The sequence below is a fragment of the Nicotiana tomentosiformis genome, chromosome 9 (genome assembly GCF_000390325.3).
Source record: "Nicotiana tomentosiformis chromosome 9, ASM39032v3, whole genome shotgun sequence".
In the NCBI taxonomy this organism is placed as follows: Eukaryota; Viridiplantae; Streptophyta; class Magnoliopsida; order Solanales; family Solanaceae; genus Nicotiana; species Nicotiana tomentosiformis.
The window spans coordinates 25961766-25981330 of NC_090820.1; the positions used below are offsets into that span (position 1 = coordinate 25961766).

The 19565-nt window shown below is 38.7% G+C and overlaps 2 long non-coding RNA genes across 2 annotated transcripts; both read left to right on the forward strand.

The window, feature by feature from the left end:
• The first annotated feature begins 5480 nt into the window (after positions 1-5480).
• Positions 5481-7113, forward strand: LOC117273971 (uncharacterized). The gene is made up of 2 exons (XR_004504017.2): positions 5481-5863; positions 6745-7113. It is a non-coding gene; the product is annotated as an uncharacterized lncRNA (long non-coding RNA).
• A 9709-nt stretch (positions 7114-16822) lies between these two features.
• On the forward strand, positions 16823-18275 carry LOC138899479 (uncharacterized). The gene is made up of 2 exons (XR_011411150.1): positions 16823-17186; positions 18075-18275. It is a non-coding gene; the product is annotated as an uncharacterized lncRNA (long non-coding RNA).
• The last annotated feature ends 1290 nt before the right edge of the window (positions 18276-19565 follow it).

A 19565-nucleotide genomic window follows, 5' to 3' on the forward strand; every position in this document is an offset into this window, starting at 1 on the left:
GGCTACGGCCGTCCTAGAACGGCTCGGAGACATCCGAGATCCATAACCAAAACATAAGGCCTTCAAAATTTCTAAACCGGTTCAAAGGCTACCCTTCGCAAAATTATAATCCAAAAAATTCTAAGTAAACACTTCGGGGAAAGCTTCCAGTCATACCAAGACACCACGAGTCTTAAACAAAATAATATCGAGAACGATCATTGTTTGAACCTCCGAACAAGACCTAATTATTACGTGCTAAGGCATTTAACATCTTTGCAATCGTAAAGAGAAAAGCAAAAAAGAACAAACTTGGAAATTGTCGAAGGGAAAAAAGAGCCTTGTATATATACACAAATATTTACAAAGGCCAAGCGGCCTCAACAAAAAATACAAAAGCGAAGAAAAATCTACAAGGCACCTAAGAAGCTTGATCTTCGCCGGAGGCCGCCTCATCACCAAGGCCATCAGAGTCTTTCCCATCCTCGAATCCGCCCGAACCCTCGGAATTTTCCTCATCCTCGGGGTACGCCAACTTCTTGGCCTTGGCCTCGAGCCTCTTAACATTTTTGATCTCGGTCGATAAATCGAATCCCCGAGTATGAACTTCCTCGAGAGCCTCCCTCCAGGACAGCCACCTCACATATTCGACAATGGCCTTCAAGCGTTCCTGGGCTGCCTCAGCATCACCTTTAATTTGTATTGGGCCACCATCTCTTCAGTGTCAGCCCTGGTTATTTGCGTTGCTGACTTGGCTGCTTCAAGCTCCTTGGCAAGGGTATTCCGTGCGGCAACAGACGAGCCTAGCTGATACTGTAGGTCTTCGATTTTTTGGGATCGGGGTTCAGCTTTTTCCTTCACCGATCGAAGTTGGGCCTCCGCCGAGGCCAGTTGCTCCCGGGCAGTCTTCTTTTTCAAAGCCAATCGGTCCATCTTGCCCTTCCACTATTCGGCCATGGCCTTGAACTTGTTCATCTCAGCTCGGAATTGGTCGACCCGATCAACCTTCTGTTGGACTTGCGGATTCTGACCGTTAGACGCCGTGTCTAGCTTATCATCACTAACTTCAAAGATTTTTACCTGTTCCACCAGGTCGGCGTGTTGTTTCTGAGCCACATCCAACTCGAATCGAAGGCTGTTCACTTCTCTTTCATGCTGCTCGATGAGAAGCTCATACATGCCTCTCTTCTCAGCAAGTTCTTTGACTTCGGCCTCGAGTTGGCTCAGCTCATCCTAGTTCTCGGAGGAAGGTTTCATGATGGAGCACCGAGGCCTACAAATATGAGAAGAGATATTAGAATTATCAAGAACTAAAGTTGAAAAATTAAAAAGTTTGGTAACACCTTGCCCGGTTTAGCGCCTGTCGTACTTCGTTGAACAGGCATGACGCATCTACCTCGTTCATTTTTTCCTGGTCTTCTTCGGTTACCAGGCACCGGAGGTAACTAGCTATCCCTACGATGGAGGAAAGAATCCGGGCATCCTCCAGAATGGTGATAACGGCAGACCACTTCTGACCAGGATCCATGCTCGGAGCGGGGAACCGATTGATCAATCTTGGGCTCAAGCTCAACTCGCCGACCTCCGAGGGTGGAATTTTCCTTGGCACCTCTAAGTCACCCAATCCGGTGAAATCCTCCGGGGCGAATGAGTCTACACCATCAAAAAAGCCTCACAGGGGATCATCCGCTCCACGGACCCCCTCGTGGGATCGCTCCTTCGTCGTTCGGGCTTCATCGAACATTGATTCTGTGAACGAAGGCGATCCCGAAATATCTATAATGCTAGGCGGGGTAGAGCCGGAGTCTCGAGAGTTCTCGGCCCTCACTTCGGCATCAACCTCGCGAACCTGAGGGGGGTTAGCTTCCATCGTTTCCCCCTCGGCTGCCACCCATTCCTCGGGAATAGACGGCTCGTGGGCCATAAATATTTCATCCTACTCGGGCTCATCTCTGAGCCGGAGGAGTGATTTCGAGTCAAGCACTCGGGAGCTAGAAGTTTCCTTTGGCTTACGAACTAGACTCTTTCTCATTTTCTTTTTCTCCGAGCTCGGGGAACTCGTGGCCCTTTTCCTTTTCTTCTCCCATGCCGTGGCTCCAGGCTGTAACGAAGCAGAAGAATCAGTAGGTAAGTCCTCGTCCCCAACCGGGTGCCTAAGCTCAACGGTCTTAGGCAAACCTGCAAAAGAGAAGTAAAGAAAATATAATAAGAATGTGGTGCTAGAAGAAGAAGCCTAGCACAACCTATTCGGGGAAAAGATCTTACCATGAGAACGGGCCTCCCAACGGCCCTTCGAAAGTTTGCGCCACGAGCGCTCGGAATAGGGAACTGCGAGACAATGCCTTCGATCCATTCCTTTAATCAGAGAACGATATTAGGGACTTGAGCAACTGCGTCACCACAAACACCAATGAGGAAAAAGAGAGATGCGCATGGAATCAAAATTCAAAGAGAAGTTATACTTACGTGATGCATTCCATTTCTCGGAGAATGGCCTAGATTCGGTTGGAATCAAGTCCAAGGTCCTCACCGGGACAAAATGTCCCTGCCAACCTCGATCCCAGTCTTCATCGATGCTTGAAAAGGGGGCCTTACTAGCCCGACGCATGAGCTTTATCAGTCCCCCTCGGAAGATTCAGGGACTGTACAGACAGAGCATATGATCAATGGTGAACCGACAGGAGTCGATCTGGTTCACAAAAAATCGAAGGAGGATTACGATCCTCCAAAACGATGGGTGGATCTAGCCGAGACATACCTCGTACCTCTTACAGAAGTCTATAATGACCGGATCTACCAGGACCAATGTAAAGAGATAAGTGTAGACACTTAGGTATCCCTTAACGTGGGTGGTAATGGCCTCCTCAGAGTCCGGACCACTATGTCCTCTTTGGCCCAGTTGCAGTCCTTTCGGACTAAGGGGAGATCATCTTCGGTGATCGAGCAAATATATCTCGATGCCTCCTCACGCCGACCCTGCACTGAAGAGGGCTTCTCGACCTTGAAGTCGTCAGCGATCGAACAACCCCCGGGAATGAACATCTTCAAGGGAGGTTCAAGAGACGGTTCATCGATAACTACGTTAGCAGCGGATCTCCAGAGGTCGACCACATCGGAAGTGGTTTCGTTGGTTCCGGAAGTCGTTTGGGAGGTAAAAATGACCTGTTGAGGAAGAAATTTGGAGGTTTTGACCATTGTTGTATGGGAAAAACTTGAAAAAGATAGAGAAATTGTGAAAGTTGAAAGCTCAGATGTGTTGGCTTGAGTAGAAGACGAGTAAAAATTCTGCAACGTACTTGAGTAACGGAGGTAAAAATGTTAGAGTGTAAAAGAGGGTACTGGATTTCTAAAGGCACGAGGGTAGAGGTTTGAGCGTAAAGTAAAAAAATGAACAAATGAGGAGGTATTTATAGGGGCCTCACGACGCATCCAAGAACAGCCAACCGACGACTAACGTGCATTTAAGGCCATTATGACATGACTGACGAGACGTTTTGGAATTTTTGTCGTTTCTGTCACGGTGTATTGAAAAAGGAATCGGGGTTCTCATGTATTTTCTCATCAGCCTGCTCTCCGAGAAACGAGGGGACTATCTGTATACGGGTAAAAACCGAGCTCATGATACACTCTGGCCTCCAATAGGATAAAATGAGCTCGAGATATGACTGCGAAGGATCGGAATCGAAGCAAAGGTCTCATCGAGTCAGAATCCGGGAGCACGATGCCTGCCCTCGAGAATATCGGGGTTATGATTCGAGATCGATCAAAATCCTGAAAGACTTCGGAGAACATTGTCGGGCAATCAAGCACGGCCAACAGAAGGCCGTAATATCCGCGACCGACGGGATATCACGGCGTGGATCTCGGCACGTATCGATGAAGAACCCGTAATAAGTTAAACAGAATATTTTTACCTTTTATGGAATTGTACTTAGAGTAGGATTCCCCTACTATATAAATAGGGGTTTGATAATTCATTAGATACATTGTAACACGCATTTCAAAATAATATACTACTATTTTCACTGTTATTGTAAGCTTTTCTCTCGTTCATCAAAATTTTCTACTGTGAGCCCGGATCGAGGGTGAATACTTCACTAAGGTTGGAATCATTCTCCTTGCGTGGTTTGAATTTACTGTATCTTTACTTGTCCGTTTTAATTCAATCTATCGTTTTGTATCAAATTAATCTGCATATCCTTAAAATCCCTTACAAATTTACTTGTTATCCGATTTTGAGGGTAAATAAAAACATTAAATATATATATTTTTTGTATATTATACAATAGATTTTGAAAGCTATTATTTTTGACAGCGGCTAATGCTATACTGTGTAATTTTTCCTCAAAAAAGACACAATTGTTTTTATGTAGTTTACCGTGAACCTATCCGAAGAACTTGTGTTGATGATTCTTGTGAAGAATTAAAACAATTGTATATTGTATTCTGTCTCTGTAATTCAAATACGACATTTACTGACTGTTTTTTTCTCCTATTATGTTCTATTTTATTTTATTTTTCAGGATTGACCAATATGGGTGACACGTCTCATGTAACGTAAAATGTTGACTTCCACTTTCCTGGTTTGTTGGGTTTGTGTAACAAAATATATTAAGTGATGAGGCTGCATAACTGCTTGTGCATACATTGCATTCACATGTGGTAAGTAGACTTCAATTAACCCTTATGAGTTATGATAGAGATTACATGTAACTATTTTGTAAATTATCTGATTGTATGAATACTTTTTATTATGTTAGTGTATAAAACTTAAACTCATAACAAAAGCAAATTATTAAAAGAAAAATTGTAATACAACAGAAGAATATGAAGAGTATAGGGAACCCCAAATCATTTAGGCTTTCACATAAAAAATATTCAACTGACTTAACATATCCTTTGATAGCAAAATATCATCTCTTTTATGAATTAAACAAGTCTCTCCATAGACCAATTATAAACTCGATTGATTGAATTTCTGAAGAAGAGATATAAACCATTTTGCATTATGTTCCAAGTGTGAATACCTAATTTTTGTACTGTTTTAACATCTCCTAAAGTCATTAGTGTTTTGTTGCTTTAATTATATTTCCCAATTTTTGTGTCTTTGATTGCATATTTCCTATCATAAAAATACCAAAAAATAGTTCTTTCTTTATTTGTGCATTTTAGGAATTAACTAACTATTCAATTGGTGAATTAATATAGTTAATTGATCATTTGAATAAGTTACTTAATTAATTTATTTGTTTGTGTAAATTTAGTTTAATAAGTAGGATTAAGAAAGAAATTGGGCCAAATTTGAAAGAGAAAGTGACCAAAAGTGCAAGATAAGGGGGCTGCCCTTGAAAGGGTCCGAAACGACGTAGTTTTGCCTCAAAACTACGTCGTTTCATTAATTGATCCAAGATCAAATCTCACCCATTGATCACCTCTTGATCTAATGGTCCATATTTGATCTCTCAAGAGGTATTTAAAACCTCAAAAATCTGAAAAATTCCCTCATTTCCTCCATAACTCTTTCTCTCTTCTCTCTCTTCTCTCTCTTCTCTCCGTCGCCGTCGCCGGAAATCACCCACCGGCGGCGGCCAACCTCCAAACACCCCCAAATTCACACCATGTAATCTCTACAACCTCCTCTTTCCATATCTCCAAACCAAATCCTTCAAAACCCCCTCAAACGCCTTGATTTTTAGATCTAGAAAACTTTAGCCGCCACTTTTTTGCCCAAAATATTGAAGTTCCGACCACTACCACCCCACAATACCTACATCAACGGATAGAGCTCATCAAGACCTACCTATTGATGTCAATTCCATCCCGAAAATCCGGCAAACTAAAAATCCGGCCAAATTCTGGCGACCACCCCGAACACTTTCGTTTGGTATACCCCTATTCTCATTTCCTTTGTCTATTTTTTCTAATTGTATTGTATTTAGTTTATGTCTAGCATAATTTTTATTTTTTTTATTTTTATTTTTATTATTATTATTTATATTTTTATTATTAGTTGTGTTTAATCTATATTAGCTTAGTCGTTCATAGTTATTAATCACTGATAATTAGTTATTCATTAGTTTTGAAATAGTTATTTGCTTAGTCATGATAGTTTATGATAGAAGATTCAAGTGCTTAGTGAATTTCTTTTTATTGGATTTGAGTATTTGAATTTTTGTGTTGATAAAAGCTGAAATTAAAGAAGGAATAGTACAAGTTTGGTTGTTTTTACTGTGCAAAGACTTTGGAGTGCAAAACTCAAAAGTCATTGTGTGGTGACAAGTCCAATATTTTTTGACAGTTTTTGAACAGTGTTTAGCACACAAAGTCAGTCTTTTGGATAGACTTTTGGTGAACCAAAATCTGTCCAAAAAATCCTATTTATTTGCCTATTTAAAGGGTCCTTACTCACTAAAAAGGAACAGACACTCTATTGCACACTCTATCTTATATTGAGACACATCTTGGAGAGTTGCTTAAAGACATATATCTTTGAGAAAAATCAGCAGCTTAATACAAATAACAAGCTGAAATTTCAGAGTTTTGTGAGGATTATTTGAGTGCAAAAACCTTGAGAAAAATAGAAAGATCCCTTAGGCAATTTGTGAAGTTGATAGCTACCAGTTTCAAGCATCTTTGTTGAGTTTTCTGGGTTGTCTTAACACTTGAGTTGCTGCTGTTTCTACTGTATTTGTTAGTTTTTTGTTGCTGCACTACTGTATTTTATTATTCTACAAATCAGGTAACTTTCAAATTCTTATATTGCAGATTCTTGATGATAATAAGAAGGATTTGATCCCGGTTTGATTGATGGAACATATTAGATATGATTTTGTTTCAAGATGAATGTTATATTAGTGTTATCATCATGTAAATCTGTTAAAAATTAGTTAAATTGTCGTTTTCTTCTATATATATGTGATTGAAATCGCATTCTGTTAAGATTACTTATTTTAAGAAAAAGATAAAGACCCCACTATTAACCATGTTTGTTTAGTTTGGGCTCTTTTCCGTGAGTTACTTTCATATTTCATGTATAATTATCTAAGAAAGACTTTTAGCTTGAAATGTTTTGATGCTTTGAATTATAGTCAACATAATGTTATACTTAATATAGTTCTTCTCTTTAGCATTGAAGTATTACCGTTTTTTGTAGTTTTATATTTAGTCGTGATTTTTATGTTGTTAATGAGTGTAGTTTGATTAGTGCCATGATTGGTGTAGATGAGTAGAAATATTATGTTAGTCCTTAAGAAATAGTTGGTTAAGAAGATAAAAGATAATAATTAGCATGTAAGTTTCTTTTATGAAAAAAATAATTTTTAGTTTGGACATCAATGTAAGAAGCAATTTGGGCTTAGAAGAATACTTGTTATTTTGTGTTGTCTTGGTCGTCGAGGCTCTTAAGCAACATGGGCCAAATAAGCTAAAATTTATAGGCCCAATGACAATAGAAAGTAAGATGGACATTTTTTTTAAAACCAATATATTATCTTTTGTTAAATAAAATAAGTGGCCCAATACCATGAAAGTTTAACATAAGCTTACCCGGGTTTAATGTCTTTCATTAGTGAAAATTATTTTTAATAATAATATTTTTTTTTTCAGTCGAACAAGTAATAAATAAAAAAGAAGCGCTTTTTAATTAATTTAAGCGATAGGCAATTTTAGGCACGTTTGAGATGTAGACCATGTGTTCATACACGGTCCTTGATCGATATTTTTTTAAATAAAGTAGTCATGTGTGCATTCTCGCTCCTTGACTTTTCAATATTAATTGTATTTAAATCATGTGTACCGACACGTTTTTTATTTTAATACATATAATCAAATAAGGACTTTGTGTGCTTGCACGCTCCTAGGCCAAAATTATTAATTATTAAGCAATACTAGACAATAGTAACTTAAGGCAAATAATACACACTTTATTCAAAAATAATTCAAGCCAAAATTTAGTCAATAAAAGCGACCGTGCTAGAACCACGGGATTTGGGGAATCCTTACACCTTCTCCCCAGTTAACAGAATTCCTTGCCCGAACTTTATTTTCGCAGACCAATAATAATAAAGTCAAATCTTCCTTTGATTAGGGATTCAAATAAAAGGTGACTTGGAACACCAACAAAATCAATTCCAAGTGACGACTCTGTAAATAAAATAATCCCTACTAAATTTTGTCACTTTAATTGGAAAAATCCTTTAATCCACACATTATTATTTTGCGGGTAGAAAAAGGGGTGTGACAGCTCTGGCGACTCTACTGGGGACTTCAAGAATTCGAGCTTGTACATTGACTTTATACATGAGCTTCGGGTAACCAAATATGAACTGGTACCATAGGCACTTTGACGGCGAAAGAGGCGAAAGAAGCAATCCATAGAAAGATTTGGCGCCGCTCACTAAATTCTGTGGTTAATGAGATTTGTAAATCGGTTGTTCCTGTTTGGAGAAGAATTAACAGAATAGCTAATAGCATAAAAACAGATCCAAGTAAAGATTGGCTTTATTAATTTTTGTATATATTGTGATTTATTTGGGCCTAATGTGTTACTTGTCGAGTTTTTACCGTTTTGATATTGTTGAACTGTACATATAAATTGTATCTTCTCTTGCATCCCTCTAAGTCTTCTGATAATTAGTTATGTTGTGTTTGCCTACGAGCATCACAAAATTTCTGTCTTGAGATAAAGCCAGTTAGTCTACCAGCTTCTGGTGAAGGATTTAGTCACACGTCTTTAGGCGGGAGAGCCGTTAGCTAGCCAGTGCTGTTCTACTACTGGTGACGCTTGACGCTCCTCGGCTCGGGTTGTCCGCCTGGGTAAGCCAGCTCTAGATACCATCTCCTTTAGAATTTACAAACTTAGAAGAACAAGCCACAAGCAATGAATATCCCTAGTAAGCTACACTTTATTTGCATCATGTGCATTTGACTTAGCATCGCTCGACGCAGAGGCCGAGTTCTGTTTTAGGACATGTACCTTGTTGAGACCATTATGTCATGTTATGTGCTACTTGTTGCATTATTTGGGAGGCTTGCATGTCGACCGACTTCAGCATAAATCAGTTGAATGAACAGAGAAAAAATGATGTGGTCTAGTGCATATGGTTTTTAAAGATTAATTTTCATAAAAATAAAAAAAATAAAAATAGTCAGTTTTGACCGAACTACGCGGGTCTAATTCTCACCGGATGTGAGATACGTAGGCAAACCTCATCGGTTCCGGCCCCAAGTTTTTTTTTAAAAAAAGAAAAATTCAAAAATAGTTTCCCTTTACTTGATTCCCTCTCTAGAATTCTTTCCTTAGAAAATCCAAAAAAAAAATCCAAAAATATTTTCCTTCTTTTCCGAAGCCTTTCATTCAAAAAAAAAAAAAGAACAAAAAGAATCTTCAAATCAAAATCCAAAATATTTTCTTCCTTCTTTAGAATTCTTTTTTTTAAAAAAAGAAATAAATTTCAAAATAAAAGAAAAAACAAACTCAAAATATATATTTAAAAATATTTATAAATAAAAAAAAGAAAAAAAATGAAAAATGGGCCAATCTATTCCCAATCTTCCTGAACTACGCAAGATCTGATTCATGCGGCGTCATGATACGTAGGCAATCCCCATCAGATTCGATCATTGCATCAAATAAACTGAAAAAAAAAGAGAGAAGAAAGGAAGAAAAAATAGAGTGACAAAAATAACAAAGAAAACAAAAGGCAAAAAAAAAAAAAAATGAAAAAAAGAAAAGAAAAGAAAAAAAGAAAACAAGAGTAAAAATCCAAAAAAGAGAACTATGTGTCTAGTTTGACAAAGAAAACGGCGAAAAGTTTTTGTGAATATGCTGTCAAATGGCGCGAACAAGCCGCCATCGTAAAGACTCATATGGACGAAGCATTAATGGTTACGGTCTTCCAATAGGCCCAAGAGGCGGACTACTTCCAGAACACGATGTCCGCTATGGGTAATCCGTTCGCCGAGGCTATCAAAATTGGGGAGATGATCGAAAATGGTTAAAAAAACGGGTCAAATCTTGAGTTATACTGCCTTTAAAGCCACATCACAGGTCGTTGCACCGCCTCCCTATGCAGTGATGAACGCGCAACCTTACATACGGCCACTGCATTATACACAAAACTGAGATCCACTTTCCAGAAATGCCCGTTCTTACCAAGTTCCATATAATCCCCCAACCAAATGATCCCCAATATAATCCTTGCCCAAGAGAGCCTTTCAGAAAGAATCAGTTCACCCCTATTGGTGAATCATACTCGAGCTTGTTCCAAAAGCTAGTCAGGCTAGGTCTGTTGCAGCCAGTGGCCTCGAACCGGCCAAGCCCAGAGTCCCCCTCGTACCGGGCTAATGCTAGATGTGAATATCACTCTAGAGCAGTGTGACATGATACGGAAGACTGTTGGAATCATAAGAGAGCAGTGGAAGACCTCATCGAGGTCAAGGCAATAATGCTTAGGGATGAAGATGCCTTTAATATGATGAACAATCCTTTGCATGTTCACACCAATGAGCCAGTAGTTGGAATGATCTGTGAAGATGAGGAATTTGATCCGGCATTGAAAGCCATTGCATCCATTGTCGAGACAGAAGAAAAGCAAAAAATGGTCGCCAAACCTGAAAGTCCCCCATCAGACGGGAGACTCGGTAGCCAGTCTTGTTATCCTTTCTGCATCCAGATTATTTCAGGGTGTAATCCGGATATTTTACATTATTGTCTTACTTTCCGATGAAAACCCTCCTATCTTTTAAATTCAAAATAAAAAAAATTCAAAGTAAAAAAAAAAAAATCAATTAAATGAAATTAATATTTCATTGTCTAGGAATGTTCTCTTTTCTTAATCTTGTCACCTTTCTTATTCTCTTTTTGAAGTTCTGTTAATGCAGATTTTAATAACATGACATGCTTGCGGACTTCATGCCCAGATCTTAAAACGCCGTCAGACCTCGAAATAATGAATCAAGAAGCAGAATGTGTTAAAGATAAAGCTTGTGAGAAAATAAACAAAGAATTGGAACACTAGGCCTAAGCCAAGTCCAAATGAAATCGGAAGAAGTTGAAATTCCCTCTCTTCGGATCATTATTGAAACCGAGATTAAGGATAAAGATTGGGTCAAGAACCGGCTTGGAACAATTGACTATGATTGATGAAAAACGTATGGCCGCAGTTTACCATAGGCAGTTGTACCAACAAAGAATGACCCGTGCCTACAACAAGAAAGTGCGGCCCGGAAAGTTCGAAGTGGGGCAACTCGTCCTAAGACGTATCCTCTAGCATCATGAAGAAGTCAAAGAAAAATTGGCTCCAGATTGGAATGGTTCATACATTGTAACAAGATTACTGCCAAAAGGGAGCATTGTATTTGGGAGATATTGAAGGAAATGTCTCCAAGACAACTGTCTATACAGACACTGCCAAAAGGTATTATGTTTGACCCTTTTTACGCATCTTTAATGTTCTCTGATTGGGATGTCGAAGGCTTTCATTCTCGCTACCCAAACTCTATCAACCCTTTGAAAACCCTCTTGAGCTGGTTACTTTTCTTTGATTACCCTCTTTGGATCCTAGAAGTTTTTATGAAAAAAAAAGAGAAAAGAAAATGAAAAAAAAAACAACAACAAAAGAAAATCAAAATAAAGTGAATTGAACTACGTTCGACTTGATTCCGAAAAGTTATGTAGGCAGCCTCTCTCTGGGGTTCAGTCACACCAAAATAAAAATCAACATTTCCAAAAAAAAAAAGAAAAAAGAAAAAAAGAAAAGAAAATGAAACTAGGGCAGTTGTTACAGATGGTCGAAGATGGTTTCGCTTTAAAGGTTCCAAAGTTGTAATTCAATCCAAATCTTTTTTATCCAAATCCTTTTCAAGTTCTTCCGATCAATCAACGAGAATGTTCAAGAATTGGAGAATACAGTTACTTGGATCTAATACAACCAAATGAGAGAAATAAAATAAAAGAGTCTTATTGGTGAAAATCCTCACGGCCATCGTAGGGCGTTGCAGAGCAGAGAAAATGAAAATAAGAGAGTCTTGTTAGTGAAAACCCGCAAAGGGCACTATAAGGCGATGGTTAGAAGAGAAATGAGAGAGATTAGCTGGTGAAAACCCGCAAAGGGCACTACTGATCGAAAAGAGGATCTTCACAGCCATTGGTATTGACAGTCTTGGGCATTGTTTCTCGGTTTCGAGGCAAAAGTTTTGATAAATTTCTGAGAGTCAGACAGTTTACACAGATCATGCATCCAGTCCAAAAAGTATGTCATGTTCATTGAAATCTGCATGTACTCCAGATAAGTCCTTCTTTCCTTTCCCCGAAAGGGATACCTCTTGTCTAAATTCATTCTACATTCTACTATTTGTTTTTCCTTGAATCCCTTTTAGTCTAACACTGTTTTGAAACTAAGTCAAAGAAGGGATAACAAGACTGATTTACAGGACTCCGGTTTGATACAAGCTAATATGCAAAAAAGGCACCCAGACTCGGCATGGGCATCAAGTTGACCCCGACTGGCCATGGCGGCCGATGCTTCGAAATCAAAAACTCTTGTAAGGATGAAATCAAATTGAAAGTGCCTACAAGGGCAAAATGAAGTTGAAAAGGTTAAGTCTCAAGTGGCTAACCGTTTAGGCAAAATTTGAAAAGCCAAAGGTTCCCCAATGCTCTGAAATTGAAAGTGTTGAGGAAAGAAGTCGAAAGTGAAATGCCACAAAGTAAAAATAAAGTTGAGAAGGTTAAGTCCCACGCGGCCAACCGTGGTATTCAGGAAGTCATCATAAAAAAGATGGGCACAAAGCCAAGCTGCCAAAGACATCAAGGCCACAAATCGACCACCACTTTTTAAAACTCACATTTTTTCTTTGTTTGCAGCAGGAACAAAGCACTGCATAATGTCGATTCCTAAAGGACGAATGTCACCAAAGGTAAGTTTTCGCAAAATCTCCATTTTCTTTTATTTTCAGCATGCATCACTATTGTTCATACAGATCATTTTAGTAGCTTAACCCAGGTAGAACCTTTTCGCCTTGGGGGATCCATCTCACAGTTCCGGGTAGAAGTACTCTTCGCCCAGGTTATTTTTCGTAGCTTAACCCAGGTAGAGCCTTTTTGCCTAGAGGGATCCAGCTCATAGTTTCGGGTAGAAGTACTCTTCGCTCAGGCTTGTTTTTCGTAATTTAACCCAGGTAGAATATTTTCGCCTAGGGGGATCCAGTTCACAGTTCCGGGTAGAAGTACTCTTCGCCCAGGTTATTTTTTCGTAGCTTAACCCAGGTAGAACCTTTTCGCCTAGGAGATCCAGCTCATGGTTCCGGGTAGAAGTACTCTTCGCTCAGGTTGATTTTCGTAGCTTAACCCGGGTAGAACCTTTTCACCTAGGGGGATCCAGCTCATAGTTCCGGGTAGAAGTACTCTTCGCTCAGGTTGTTTTACGTAGCTTAATCCAGGTAGAACCTTTTCGCCTAGGGGGATCCAACTCACAGTTCCGGGTAGAAGTACTTTTCGCCAAGGTTGTTTTTTCGTAGCTTAACCCAGGTAGAACCTTTTTGCCTAGGGGGATCCAGCTCATGGTTCCGGGTAGAAGTATTCTTCGCTCAGGTTGTTTTACGTAGCTTAACCCAGGTAGAACCTTTTCGCCTAGGGGGATCCAGCTCATAGTTCCGGGTAGAAGTACTCTTCGCTTAGGGTGTTTTACGTAGCTTAACCCAGGTAGAACTTTTTCGCCTAGGGGGATCCAGCTCATGGTTCCGGGTAGAAGTACTCTTCGCTCAGGTTGTTTTACGTAGCTTAACCCAGGTAGAACCTTTTTGCCTATGGGGATCCAGCTTATAGTTCCGGGTAGAAGTACTTTTCGGTCAGGATGTTTTATGTAGCATAACCCAGGTAGAACCTTTTCGCTTAGGGGGATCCAGCTCATATTTCCGAGTAGAAGTACTCTTCGCCCAGGTCATTTTTTATAGCTTAACCCAGGTAGAGTTTTTTCGCCTAGGGGGATCCAGATCATAGTTCCGGGTAGAAGTACTCTTCGCCCAAGCTTGTTTTTCGTAGCCTAACCCAGGTAGAACATTTTCGCCTAGGGGGATCCAACTCATAGTTCCGAGTAGAAGTACTCTTCGCTCAGGTTGTTTTACGTAGCTTAACAAGTAGAACTTTTTCGCCTAGGGGGATCCAGCTCATAGGTCCGGGTAGAAGTACTCTTCACTCAGGATGTTTTACGTAGCTTAACCCAGGTAGAACCTTTTCGCCTAGGGGGATCCAGCTCATAGTTCCGGGTAGAAGTACTTTTCGCTCAGGATGTTTTATGTAGCTTAACCCAGGTAGAACCTTTTCACTTAGGGGGATCCAGCTCATATTTCCGGGTAGAAGTACTCTTCGCCTAAGCTTGCTTTTCATAGCTTAACCCAGGTAGAACCTTTTCGCCTAGGGGGATCCAGCTCATAGTTCCGGGTAGAAGTACTATTCGCTCAGGTTGCTTTTCGTAGCTTAACCTAGGTAGAACCTTTTAGCCTAAGGGGATCCAGCTTATATTTCCGGGTAGAAGTACTCTTTGCCGAGGCTTGCTTTTCGTCGCTTAACCCAGGTAGAACTTTTTCACCTAGGGGGATCCAGCACATAGTTCCGGGTAGAAGTACTCTTCGCTCAGACTGTTTTTTGTAGCTTAACCCAGGTAGAACCTTTTCACCTAGGGGGATCCAGCTCATAGTTCCGGGTAGAAGTACTCTTCGCTCAGATGTTTTACAATAGCTTAACCCAGGTAGAACCTTTTTCACCTAGGGGGATCCAGCTCATATTTTCGGATAGAAGTACTCTTCGCCCATGCTTGTTTTTCATAGCTTAACCCAGGTAGAACATTTTCGCCTAGGGAGATCCAACTCATAGTTTCCGGGTAGAAGTACTCTTCGCTCAGGCTATTTTTCGTAGCTTAACCCAGGTAGAACCTTTTCGCCTAGGGGGATTCAGCTCATAGTTTCAGGTAAAAGTACTCTTTGCTCAGGCTGTTATACGTAGCTTAACCCAGGTAGAATCATTTTGCCTAGGGGGTTCCAACTCATATTTTCGAGTAGAAGTACTCTTCGCCCAGGTTTGCTTTTCGTAGTTTAACCTAGGTAGAACCTTTTCGCCCAGGGGATTCAACATCCTTTCAGTAATACAGAGTGCCAGCCCCTGGTTACACTCCTTTTTGTAATACAGGGTACCAACCTCTGGCTACACTCCTTTCGGTAATACAGGGTACCAACCCCTGGTTACCTTCCTTCTCAGTAATACAGGGTGCCAACCCCTGGTTACACTTCTTTCAGTAATATAGGGTACCAATCCCTGGTTATATTCCTTCCCAGTAATACAGGGTGCCAACCCCTGGTTACATTCCTTTCAGTAATACAGGGTACCAACCCCTGGATACATTCTTTTCGGTAATACAAGGTACCAACCCCTGGTTACACTCATTTCGGTAATATAGGGTACCAACCCCTGGACATATTTCCTTTCGGTAATACAGGGTACTAACCCCTGGTTACATTTCCTTTCGGTAATACAGGGTACCATCCTCTAATTCCATTTCCTTTGGTAACATAAGTTACTTCCCCTCGTGGTTGCATATCCTCACATAGTTTATACTACTCCTGTTGTCTTCATTTCAACAAATTTGATACTTTATAGCTTTCTCTAACTCACAAAATTTTTCCAGTGCCAAACTGGGGCAGAAAAATTTTGTTTGTTTTGTTCGTCTTTGATGGCTTTGCAGGCCCCGCCGCATAGCACAAGTGATGATTAAAGCTTGCAGTTTCAGCTTTCTCATCAGAATAAAGAAGTTTTTCGGTCACAAGATAGTTGGAGTTAGATTGGATAATGTGTTAACAGCCAAGCTTCTCGAGTTTCATTTTCTCGAATTCTGATCCGAAAAGCAAGCAATCGAGAATGAGCCCTGATCTTTTTCTTCAAAGAGCATCAAGATCCAATCTAAGGTCAACACAAGCAAGAAGGTCAAGAATCAAGATTTGACTCCACAAGACACATAGATTAGGAATTTTGTAACTCTGAGTTTCCAGACATATGTAGTTCTTTCTCTTTTCCTTTTGATGCAAGCAGCAAGTAACAGTAACAGCAACAATAACCGTAACAACAGTCTTAAATCTAAGTGTCTGGTAGTCCCAGCTACCAAATTTTCCCAGAAATACACTAACCTGATTTTTCTTAACAAGGATATGTAGGCTACCTCGGAAGCAGGGTTCGGTCACCATTTTTTTAAAAAAAAAATGCTTTCATTGGAGTGATATGTGAGCAAATATTAGCCATGGCATTCACTTTTCTTTGCACGAAAACTCTTCATGTTCTCGAGCAAAGATAGGCAGCTGTGAATACCTAATTTTTGTACTGTTTTAACACCTCCTAAAGTCATTAGTGTTTTGTTACTTTAATTATATTTCCCAATTTTTGTGTCTTTGATTGCATATTTCCTATCATAAAAATACCAAAAAATAGTTCTTTCTTTATTTGTGCATTTTAGGAATTAACTAACTATTCAATTGGTGAATTAATATAGTTAATTGATCATTTGAATAAGTTACTTAATTAATTTATTTGTTTGTGTAAATTTAGTTTAATAAGTAGGATTAAGAAAGAAATTGGGCCAAATTTGAAAGAGAAAGTGGCCAAAAGTGCAAGATAAGGGGCTGCCCTTGAAAGGGTCCGAAACGACGTAGTTTTGCCTCAAAACTACGTCGTTTCATTAATTGACCCAAGATCAAATCTCACCCATTGATCACCCCTTGATCTAATGGTCCATATTTGATCTCTCAAGAGGTATTTAAAGCCTCAAAAATCTAAAAAATTCCCTCATTTCCTCCATAACTCTTTCTCTCTTCTCTCTCTTCTCTCCGCCGTCGCCGCCGTCGCCGGAAATCACCCACCGGCGGCGTCCAACCTCCAAACACCCCCAAATTCACACCATGTAATCTCTACAACCTCCTCTTTTCATATCTCCAAACCAAATCCTTCAAAACCCTCTCAAACGCCTTAAAATTTAGATCTAGGAAACTTTAGCCGCCACTTTTTTTCCCAAATTATTGAAGTTCCGGCCACTACCACCCCACAATACCTATATCAACGGATAGAGCTCATCAAGACCTACCTATTGATGTCAATTTCATCCCGAAAATCCGGCAAACTAAATATCCGGCCAAATTCCGGCGACCACCCCGAACACCCTCGTTTGGTATATCCCTATTCTCATTTTCTTTGTCTATTTTTTCTAATTGTATTGTATTTAGTTTATGTCTAGCATAATTTCTGATTTTTTTTTAAATTTATTTTTATTATTATTATTTATATTTTTATTATTAGTTGTGTTTAATCTATGTTAGCTTAGTCGTTCATAGTTATTAATCACTGATAATTAGTTATTCATTAGTTTTAAAATAGCTATTTGCTTAGTCATGATAGTTTATGATAGAAGTTTCAAGTGCTTAGTGAATTTCTTTTTATTGGATTTGAGTATTTGAATTTTTGTGTTGATAAAAGCTGAAATTAAAGAAGGAATAGTACAAGTTTGGTTGTTTTTTACTGTGCAAAGACTTTGGAGTGCAAAACTCAAAAGTCATTGTGTGGTGACAAGTACAATACTTTTTGACAGCTTTTGAACAATGTTTAGCACACAAAGTCAGTCTTTTGGATAGACTTTTGGTGAACTAAAATCTGTCCAAAAAATCTGATTTATTTACCTATTTAAAGGGTCCTTACTCACTAAAAAGGAACAGACACTCTATTACACACTCTATCTTATACTGAGACACATTTTGGAGAGTTGCTTAAATACATATATCTTTGAGAAAAATCAGCAACTTAATACATATAACAAGCTGAAATTTCAGAGTTTTATGAAGATTATTTGAGTGCAAAAACCTTGAGAAAAATAGAAAGATCCCTTAGGCAATTTGTGAAGTTGATAGCTACCAGTTTCAAGCATCTTTGTTGAGTTTTCTGGGTTGTCTTAACACTTGAGTTGCTGCTGTTTCTACTGTATTTGCTGCTAAGTTTTTTGTTGCTGTACTGCTGTATTTTATTATTCTACAAACCAGGTAACTTTCAAATTCTTATATTGCAGATTCTTGATGATAATAAGAAGGATTTGATCCCGGTTTGATTGATGGAACATATTAGATATGATTTTGTTTCAAGATGAATGTTATATTAGTGTTATCATCATGTAAATCTGTTAAAAATTAGTTAAATTATCGTTTTCTTCTTTATATATGTGATTGAAATTGCATTCTATTAAGATTACTTAGTTTAAGAAAAAGATAAAGACCCCACTTTTAATCATGTTTGTTTAGTTTGGGCTCTTTTCCGTGAGTTACTTTCATGGTTCATGTATAATTATCTAAGAAAGACTTCTAGCTTCAAATGTTTTGATGCTTTGAATTATAGTCAACATAATGTTATACTTAATATAGTTCTTCTCTTTAGCATTGAAGTATTACCGTTTTTGATAATTTTTATATTTAGTCGTGATTTTTATGTTGTTAATGAGTGTAGTTTGATTAGTGCCATGATTGGTGTAGATGAGTAGAAATATTATGTTAGTCCTTAAGAAATAGTTGGTTAAGAAGATAAAAGATAATAATTAGCATGTAAGTTTCTTTTATGAAAAAATAATTTTTAGTTTGGACATCAATGTAAGAAGCAATTTGGGCTTAGAAGAATACTTGTTATTTTGTGTTGTCTTGGTCGTCGAGGCTCTTAACCAACATGGGCCAAATAAGCTAAAATTTGTAGGCCCAATGACAATAGAAAGTAAGATGAGTATTTTCTTTAAAATCAATAAATTATCTTTTGTTAAATAAAATAAGTGGCCCAATACCATGAAAGTTTAACATAAGCTTACCCGAGTTTAATGTCTTGCATTAGTGAAAATTATTTTTAATAATAATATTTTTTTTTTCAGTCGAACAAGTAAATGAAATTTCCCTCCTCAGCCGGAGGCGGAACCGGCTCCCCCTGAACCATCCTCGGAAGAGTAAGAAAGGAGAAGGGAACGGGAGTTTCTCGCCTCCAGTAAATAAAAAAGAAGCGTTTTTTAATTAATTTAAGCGATAGGCAATTTTAGGCACGTTTGAGATGTAGACCATGTGTTCATACATGGTCCTTGATCAATATTTTTTTTTAATAAAGTAGTCATGTGTGCATTCCCGCTCCTTGACTTTTCAATATTAATTGTATTTAAACGATGTGTACCGACACGTTCTTTATTTTAATACATATAATCAAATAAGGACTTTGTGTGCTTGCACGCTCCTAGGCCAAAATTATTAATTATCAAGCAGCACTAGACGATAGTAACTTAAGGCAAATAATACACACTTTATCCAAAAATAATTCAAGCCAAATTTTAGTCAATAAAATGGACCGTGCTAGAACCACGGGATTCGGGGAATGCCTTACACCTTCTCCCCGGTTAACAGAATTCCTTACCCGGACTTTATTTTCGCAAACCAATAATAATAGAGTCAAATCTTCCTTTGATTAGGGATTCAAATAAAAGGTGACTTGGAACACCAACAAAATCAATTCCAAGTGGCGACTCTGTAAATAAAAT